Source organism: Vigna umbellata, chromosome 8, assembly GCF_029865625.1.
Source record: "Vigna umbellata cultivar VRB3 chromosome 8, Vumbellata_1.0, whole genome shotgun sequence".
Taxonomy (NCBI): Eukaryota; Viridiplantae; Streptophyta; class Magnoliopsida; order Fabales; family Fabaceae; genus Vigna; species Vigna umbellata.
Window position 1 is genome coordinate 18,444,546 of NC_142172.1, and position 9,648 is coordinate 18,454,193.

The following is a 9,648-nucleotide window of genomic DNA, read 5'->3' on the forward strand; positions in this document are numbered from 1 at the left end:
CTTTTTATACATTACATTGTTCTAAAATCTTTTTATTATTAAGAAAATCGAGAGAAAATAAATGTTTAAATACTTTTTCTATCCTTACTACCATAAATAAAAAGTTACATGGGTAGTCAATATAAAGTTGGGTGTATACAATTATCTTTTCACCTTAAAAGATATCCATGGTTGGTATGTGCATTTAACAAGCAAAGTAATGCAAAGTTCTCATTCATAACAATCCTAATAAAGAATGAGCATGGTATGCTTGAAAATTAAATATAATTAAGAAGCAAATTCACACCATGCATGAATGTTCTATATGTCTAATTCATTTTGTCATGTTATATCAAACTATTGCAAACAGTGATTCACTTTGTTCTCGGCAGTAGAAAAGAACAGTTGAAAACCACAAATTTTCTCCTCTTAAACACCAAACATGAACATAAACTTCTTCACATCCTGCAAGTCTAATCAATGATCCCATCATGTATTTAATAGCCCCAAAGTGGGTACTAAAATAATAATGATAATATTAAGAACCCAAATAAGGAAAGATAACTACTATTTTATACCACATTTTTATATTTAAAGATGAATAATATAATGCAGAGACATAAAAAAATATCATCTAAGTAAAATATATGTATCTTTTACATGAATATAATATCTCAAGAACAAAAATATCAAACATAACACAGAGATTATGAATTAAAATGTACTCGATTAAACTATTCAGAAATTTATCCATTAAAAATACGCCATCATCATTATTCCAAACACATAAAGCAAAAGGAAAGAAAAAAACACAGAAATCAAAGTTCTTACTCCAATATACATATACACTGAGCTAAGTAAAACAGTCTTCCGTTCTTCGTCTCCCACTGATCTTCACAACTACTCCAGTTTTCTAAATCTTTGCAATTCTTTTCCTCAATTCCTAATCTCTCAAACTAGAACACAACATCATTAGATCTTGAACCAGCCATATCCAGCATCATGTGATCACAACATTAGAGTTGTGAAACTCCTCACTGCAATCTAAAGCCTTTGATTATGAGCTCAGAAAGGTGTTCTTCCATGGCCATGTGCCCAAGCATAAGCCTCATGCCCCACTGGGCCTCCTCCATTGGATAGAAGATTTGGTGGAAGGTTATACAAAGGCAAAGAAGAAGGATCGGGAATCCCACCGGGCAAGTGGCTCCCACCACTCACACCGTCACCACCACCACCGCCACTGCTACCGATTCCAGGAGGAGACCCTCCCAGAGTACTTCCTCCTTGGACACTGCCACCACCGCCACCGTCTTCATCCTCCTCTTCAAGTGGCAACCTCTCATATGTAGCATTAGCAAAAGTGGCAGCTATAATCATCACTGGTCCAGCTGCCACAAGAGGACCAACAACGCTTCCTCCTACAACCTGGCCCTGTCCTCCGGCCAGATACACAGTAAGTCCGGTGGCACCTGGCGGAGCAGGGCCAGGCAGAAACGCTCCGGTTAGGGATAAAATCTCAAACCTTCCATGCAGTGCCACAACCGCTCCCGGTGCTGCCGGTTGCCGGAGAGTGACGTTGGCAACAGAACCGCTCCCACTGAGAACACACACCCCACGCTGACGGCGGCGAGCGAACTGGGCGACGCTTTCGGCGACGTCTGCGCCACCGGCAACCTCCATGACATGGCTTCTGAGGGAGTTTGGGCTGTCCCTGGTGACAAAGATGGGTGGTTTGGGCTTGTTCTTGGAGCCCGGTGGTCTCCCTCTGGGCCTGCGAGTTCCAACCTCGACAGCACCCTCTTTGGGTTCATCGCCGTTGTCTCTATCTTCTTCCTCTTCATCTTCTCTTTCTCTGCCGAAGCTTCTCTCGTTGATGGAAAGGTCCATGTGACGTTTGTTTAAGGTGGAAGATGGCGAATTGGTGGCAGGGTCTACCCCTGCACCCAACCCCACCTGATGACCGGTCCACCAAGGATTAGCCAGAATTGCTGTTCTTGAGAGTGTCTTCCTCCAAGAAACCAAGAAAAGAATAAGAAGATCTGAACAAACACACTGTTTTCTTACCCTATAATATTTTCTGATGACAAAGCAAGAACAAGGTTAAGCAAATTTAAAGCTACAACGCAATTTGCCAACTTGCCAGCTATGGGTTATGTTAGCAACAGGAGATTGATTTGCTTTGCGTTTTCTGAATTCAAGGGACAACAAAAGTCAAACCCTTCACAGCTAGGTCTTAAGGAGAAATTAACAAAGAGGGCTGTCTCTTCTATCTCTTGTATCCATGACCTAACCAAATATGAAAACATATGAATGGTCTTTCCACTCTCTAATGGGTGGAAGGGTAGAGAGAGAGAGAGAGAAAAAGAGAGAAAGAGAGAAGAGAGAGAAAAGGGGAAAGGAAAATGGTGCTTAGATGTTAGAGGAGAGGAATTAGATTCAATGGCTCAAGGGAATCAAAGTAAAGGGTGTAATGAAGAGATTAGTTATTAATTAATTAATTAATTGATTGATCAATCAATTGATTATTTAATCAAGTAAAACAGATGGGTTTTCATCAGAAGATGGTTTGGTTGTAGATCAGACGATCAGGAAGTCTTCTACTTATAAACGTGTTTTCATTCATTTTTTTTTTAATTTTGACTATTTTGTATAAGGAAGTGATCTCAGTGGACAAAACATGGAAGAGATGAAAAAGCCTTTACAGAAGCAAGCAAAAACAATGACAATTATGAGAGATCTTAGAAAAAAGAGTAAACAAAAGCTAATAACTATCTATAAATGCTTAAAAACTACTATATTATAGAAGAACAGCACAACAAAAACTGCTTTGTTGTGAAAAAAAATAAAAATACATTAATTTTTCTCTTTGGGGTGATCCTGTTTGTGTTTGGGGAGCTACAAATTTGTTTTCCCTTTGCATTCGGTCTCCAACAGTGTTTGTTTATTTAATGTAGTTTTTCTTCCTTGTTGTGGCTGGCACTACACATATGCTGCAATGGCACAATGGCAACAACTAGCTCTGCTTTTGGAGGGTCTTGGAAATTAGGGTTTTGTGGGGTCTTGTGCAAGTGGCCAGGTGGGGAGAGCGTCCTTGTCTTGGGCCCCAATATTTTTACACATCAACGTTCCATTTCAGGAGAAAAATTCTTATCAAATCAAATCCAAAATATACTTAATATACATGTAAAAGCATTTGTTAGGTTAAATTTCGAAATAATAAAGAGGTAAGTATATATATCTAGCAAAATGTAGGAATTTTCCTTATCTATTGGTCAAAAGTTACGAAAAAATATGAACCCAAATCCGGGACAATTCAAATTGATTCAGTCAAATAGTTAAAATAAAATATGATTTACAGATAATTAATATATGATCATAAAATTGATTCTCGATCGAATCCGTGACGTTCAAATACGTTAAGTATTTAGATAAATATCTTTAATCAAGATTAATTTATATCTCTTATATACGTGAAACAAAAAATGATTATGGAGTTCGTTTGTTAATATAAGTCAAACTTTAAATAAATAAATATCTGTTAATAAAGATTAATTTCTAACTTTTTCATAAGAGATACGTTTATTGTAGTTTGCTGAAGAAAACAGTCTCGTAATCTGTTAACATTTGACTAACTTATATAAAAAAATAACTTTAGCATGCGGTAGTATTAAAAGAAAGAAATTGACAATTTGAAATTGTATATAATTAAAAAAAATGATTTTTTTTAATATGTTTATATGAACCCTCTCGCTTTCTGCTGCTACCAGATCTTTGGCCACAAACTCTGACCAGAAATTCGACCAAACACTGATCTGAAACCTGGACCTGTGGCCTATATCATCGTCACAATCAGATGTGTTATTGTGGCAGTAATAGTGGCCACTGCACTAAAACTCTTTATGCTCAATTTCAATTTATTCTTCTAGAAGAAAATGATGACTGTGATGCTTTAGAGCAAGAAAACTTGCAGGTTTATCATTGAATTGAAATAATCACACATGAATTGGTCATCACCTGTGACAGTGAAAGAAAACTTGTGGACGGAGTATGTGAGATCAGGACGTGAAAGTTAGATACTGCAGCACCAACAATATGACGATAGAACGTGTGATCCTGAAAGGCTGTGGAATCATCAATGGTGAGCTTTATAGAGGAAATCATGAGAGTTGGTCGAGCTTTTTCAAAGAGCATATATAAGCTTTTTGAGGCATGTTGTGCATATTTTGTTTGGGTGAGCATAAGAGAGTCATTGTGTTGCTAGTGTGCTTCGATATCTAGAAAAAAAGCTAAGTTTTCCAAGATCTTTGAGAGAGAATATATTGTTAAGTGTGGAGATGATATGTGTGATGGCAGAAGAGGAAGAACCTGTAACAAGAATCATCAACGTAAATAAGTATAAGAATGATGTAATTGAAAGTTTATTGAATAAAGAGAAGGATCAAGATGGTAGTTTTGAAACCAAGCTGAATCAGGGTAGTACTGAATTTTTTATACCAAGCTTTTGGAGCCTTTTTGAAATGGTAGGCTTTGTTTAACCTATACATATATACATTGCTAAGAAAAGAAAGTTACCATATTAAAGGTCATTACAAATAATTTTAAATTTTTTTATGCAAATTAGGACCAAGCAACTTTTGGATGTTACTCTCTACTTTCATATATTTGGATCATTTGAAAAATGAGAAATTGTAGAAGATTTGAACATAAAATTCATCATAAGATTATAAGCTACAACTTTGGTAAACTTTGGTAAAGTTGAGTGGTAATCTTTGTAAGGGTTATTTTAACAATTAGGGTGTTGCTCCCTCCACCACCACCCATTCTCCCTCCACCTCCCCATTTTTCTTTAATTCCAATTGTATCCTTATATTAAAATTTTTTACTTTTACTATTTTACTATTTTAATTTATTTGAAACCTAGTTCTCCTACTTTATTTTCCCTGCACTCAATCTTTTCATCTCTCTCATTTCCGTTTAACAATTTCTCTTCTCATTTCTCCCATTTTTGTTTTACTCTGCAACCTTAGTTCTCTTCTCCGTTTCACTTCTCCTCCTCCATTTCTTTCTTCTTCATTTTCTTTTTGGGTTTCAAAGATTCCATTGTCGTTCATCTCTATCAAAGTTCACGGACATCGTTTGTTATGAATAGAACAGAGTATTCATCAGTAGTTAGTACCTTCATTGGAGTCACATTATACGTAGAAACACTTGTTATTGGAGTAGAACTTTTGTTTTCCACAATATAAAATGCGAGGGCACTTTCACCGGGCTTGACCCTAACCTGGTACAATAAATGAACAATGCCACATTTTAGTCTTTATTTTTTCATTCTCCGATTCCCCGAGTGTTCCAAGGGATGTGTACTACAACCTTCAACGTTTTTAATGACATGAAACACGGAAGCTTTGAAACCCAAAAGGAAAATGAAGAAAAAAGAAAAGGAGAAGTGAAAAGGAGAAGAGAACTGGGGTTGCAGAGTAAAACAAAAATGGGAGAAATGGGAAGAGAAATTGTTAAACAGAAATGAGAGAGATGGAAAGATTGAGTACAGGGAAAGTAAAGTAGGAGAACTAGGTTTCAAATAAATTAAAATAGTAAAATAGTAAAAGTAAAAAAAATTAATCTAAAGATACAATTGGAATTAAAGAAAATTGGGAAGGTGGAAGTAGAAGGGGTGATGGTGGAGGGAACAACACCCTAACAATTATATACAAATCCTAAACACACCCACCAGTTGAGTTACATGCAAGCAATCTAATATTCATGCATAAAACTTCTAAAAAACTACTCAAGTAAACGATAAAAGTGAATTTAGTACAATGGAAATTTTGATCTGATAGAATTATTTTATTCTATTATAAAATCTTTATGGTTGACTCTGATCTTCAAAAATACAAGGATCTTGTTGGAGATCCTAAATCGAATAAAGATAAGGTGATTTTATAGTATATAAGTGAATGCAAACCTCACTTTACAAGTCAATTTTTGGGGTTGAGTTAGGATTTATCCTAGCGAGACTTGTTATTTGTTAGGCCTATAATGTCACTCATTATCAAGTCACTTTCGAACCACCCTTTAATGTCTTGTCTCTTGCTTGATATACATATGTCACGTGGGGGAATGTGTTGCAGATTCTACATTGACTAGAGATAAAGACAATTTCATAATATATAAGTAGGTGCCAATTTCAAACTGATTTTGTAGGATTGACTTAGACTTAAAGTCTACTTCTTAATAACTCTTTCATAAACATATAGATATAGAGAAAAAAAAGTAAAAGTTTTAAAGAAATAGTAATCTTTTTAATATAAAACTTAAATAATTGATTTTCCTAATTCTTTTTATATTAGAAAAACAAATATATTAATGCAGATAATTGGGTTCATAAAAAAAATGTCTAAATATGTATTTGGTCCCTAAACTATCATACGATTTTGGTTTTAGTCTTTCTTCTAACTTTAATCTATTTTCATCCCTCTCCTTTTTTAAAGTCCCTGATTTAGTCCTTCCGAAACAACGTCGTTAGTTTGTTTCTACTGTGGCTAACGATATAAATTAAATGTTTAACATCAAAATTGAAATTAGGGATCCCAAATTTTAAAAAAATAGGGTTAATTTTAAAATGCAGTTGAAATTAGGGTTAATTGTTGAAATCGAAATTGAGAGGAGCTTAGTCGTGGGATTCCTATTTCAATTAAGAAAAACGAAGATTGTGCTTGGTGTGGATTTGTCTTTAACGAAATCGCAATCTACCATTAGAAGAAAGACGAAGTGGACTTGGTATTGGGGAAGTTACGTAAGTTCAAAGTGAGGTTAGTTTGTAAATTGGTTTTCTTTTTTCTGTAATGTTGAGGATGTGTGTTTAGGATTGTGGTTGTTTCACTATAAGTCCTAACTTACAATGTAGGTTTTCGAATGGGGTTTGATGTGGCTTTGCGTAATATGGGGAAGTTCGAAAATAATTGAGGGCTACAATACTTTGATAAGGACATACATGTAATTAAAGAAATCGATATGATCGATGGGCATACTTCAAACACTAGGAATAGTTAAATAGTTCAAATATGATGGTGATGTAAAATTGTGGTGGAAGGGATTGAAATAAACACTACTCAACAATTTGAGAATACTCGGTAGGAAGCGTTATACTTGACTAACTACGCAGAGGCCAATGGTGAAGTGGTTGAAATATATGTGGAGCATGTTCTTAATCAGACTTAAGTTATTAACTTCATTGGTGTTGGCTTCGTGGACAAAGTCGTTGGTGAAGAGGTAGAGGTAGAGGTTAATGAAGATCTTAAGGAAGAAGAAGTGAATGTGGTTGAGGAGTAAAAATGGTCATGTATTGATAAACTGGATGATAGTGAAGAAGAAAGAGTGACAAATGATGATGATGGGTTTGGGATGATGGACAATGATAGGGTGGTATATGATCATAGAAATATTAATCCTGTATTAGATAGATGGAGAAGATTGACAAAAAAGAAACAAACAATTAGGAGTAGAAGCAATGTTGATGAAGGGTAATTTTGAAAACCAATGAAATAAACGAAGTATACAATATTGATGATTTGTCTTTAGATGTGGATAGCAATGAGGGTGTCAGTTTGAATAGGGAGAAGTTCTCAAAGTATAGAACGAAAAATATGAAGAAGACCTTCAAATTTAATTTAGTGATGGAGTTTTGTTCTTTGAAGGATTTTAAGAATGCATTAATGAAGCATATAATTTTGAATGGAAAAGAAGTTAAATTTGTGAAGAATGATCATAAAAGAGTTACGGTTGTGTGTAAGAAGAAATGTGGTTTTTTTAATTATGGCTAACAAGACAAGAGGCATCCATACCTTTAGGGTGAAAACACTTGGTGGATGTCATAAGTGTGGTAGCGTTTTTTTTTTTGTAACAAAAGTACAAGTGTACAGTGGATTACATAAGTATTAGTTAACAAATTTATAGACTGGAGATCATGACAGTGAACCAAATAATTGATGAAATTCAGAAGACATATAGTGTTAGCATAACACCTTGGAAGACTAGCAAAGCAAAGGAACTTGCATTGGATTGTTTGGTGGGAGATGGAAAACGACAATATGCTTGTCTATATGACTATGTTGTTAAATTGGTGAGATTTAAGGCTAGAACATTCAAGATTAAGGTTAATCAACCCTAACCGACTTTGTCACAAAGGTTTGGGTCTTTTTACATGTGTTTAGAGGTTGTAAGGAAGGCTTCTTGGGTGGTTGTAGGCCTTTCATCTAATGTTGATGGTTTTCATCTAAAGACATCTTGTGGTGGTCAATTATTAGTGACAATGGGTAGAAACCCTAATGACCAATATTTCCCACTAGCTTTTGCTATTGTTGAAAACGAATGCAAAGACACGTAGAGGTGGTTTCTGACATTATTGTTGGGTGATATTGCATACATTGATTGTCAATGTTGTGTTTTCATTTCATATCAACAAAAGGTAAAGGGCTTGCAAACCATATTGAGAAACACAGTGTGTCAATGTCAAGGGTGTGTCTCATCGAATCCACCAACCTCGCTAAGGAAACATTTGAAGGTGATAGATAGGTTTCTAGTTAATGTTACTTAGTACACCATGTGATCTCTGCTGAATAAACTAGGCGTAGATAGGGATGACAATGGGTCGGGTCGGGCATGGATAGTGCCTACCCGCAACCCAACCCACATGCAAAAAACCGTACCCACAACCCGACCTGCTACCCGCTGGATATCCGCATAAAAAAAATCCGCGGATTTTTTTCAACCCGCGGATACCCATTTTCAACCCACAAATATTTAAAAAATATATTTTGTGAATTTTTAAATAAGGTTTAAATTAAATTACAAGTTAAAGAGAAAAATTTAATATATTTGCTACATATTAAAAAGACACAATGTAATTTTTAAACAAGTTAAAGAAAACAAATACTGAACAACTTTTGAAAAAAAAAAGATATAAGGACGAAACACCCCGTAACTGAAGTCTCGATTTAGTCACAGGATTAACCTACAAATACCTATCAATGTATGAAACAGAGAGATAAAGAATTTCCAAGAGAACGCAAACAGGAACCCTAAACCCAAATTCCAAAAACGAACGCAATCACAGAAATCTCCAAATCACGAAAACCACCAAGGTCTTCAAAAATCCAATCTGCATCAATGAACTAAAATCCAAAAAAAGTTCAAAACACTCATTCGAATCATAACCCCAAAATCGCATCACCAATCAACAGGGAAGAAATCAAGAAACGAACTCCCAAAACGCGAATCAAAACGTACAAAAGAAACCCCCAAAATCGAAGAACAAATAAAACCCTATTTTCAAATCCCAAATTCGAACAAAACCCCAATCAGAAACAAGAGAGAGAGGAAGAGGGAATGGAGCCTACTCCCTGCGCGAGCTGAACCAGAAGGAAGAAGAAAAAAGTCATCCATTAAGAGAGAATTTTCCAATGGGATTCTATGTATATGTCTGATATCTCTATTAGGGTTAGGTCAAAAGTAATGTAACCCCTTTTTCTTTTTTTCTTTTAAAAAAAAGGTAACTGAAAGGAATCCTAAGTCATTGTTATTAAAATTTCCTTTTTTTTTAAGTAATAAAAAAATTGATTTTAAAAAATATTAATTAAATTTTTATTTTTTTTTTTTCGAGTAACGCGT

General features: G+C 35.0%; 1 pseudogene; it reads right to left on the reverse strand.

Annotated features, from left to right (window-relative positions):
* Nucleotides 1-686: 686 nt before the first annotated feature.
* LOC124820920 (AT-hook motif nuclear-localized protein 20 pseudogene) lies at nucleotides 687-2,438 on the reverse strand (annotated as a pseudogene).
* Between the last annotated feature and the right edge of the window lie 7,210 nt (nucleotides 2,439-9,648).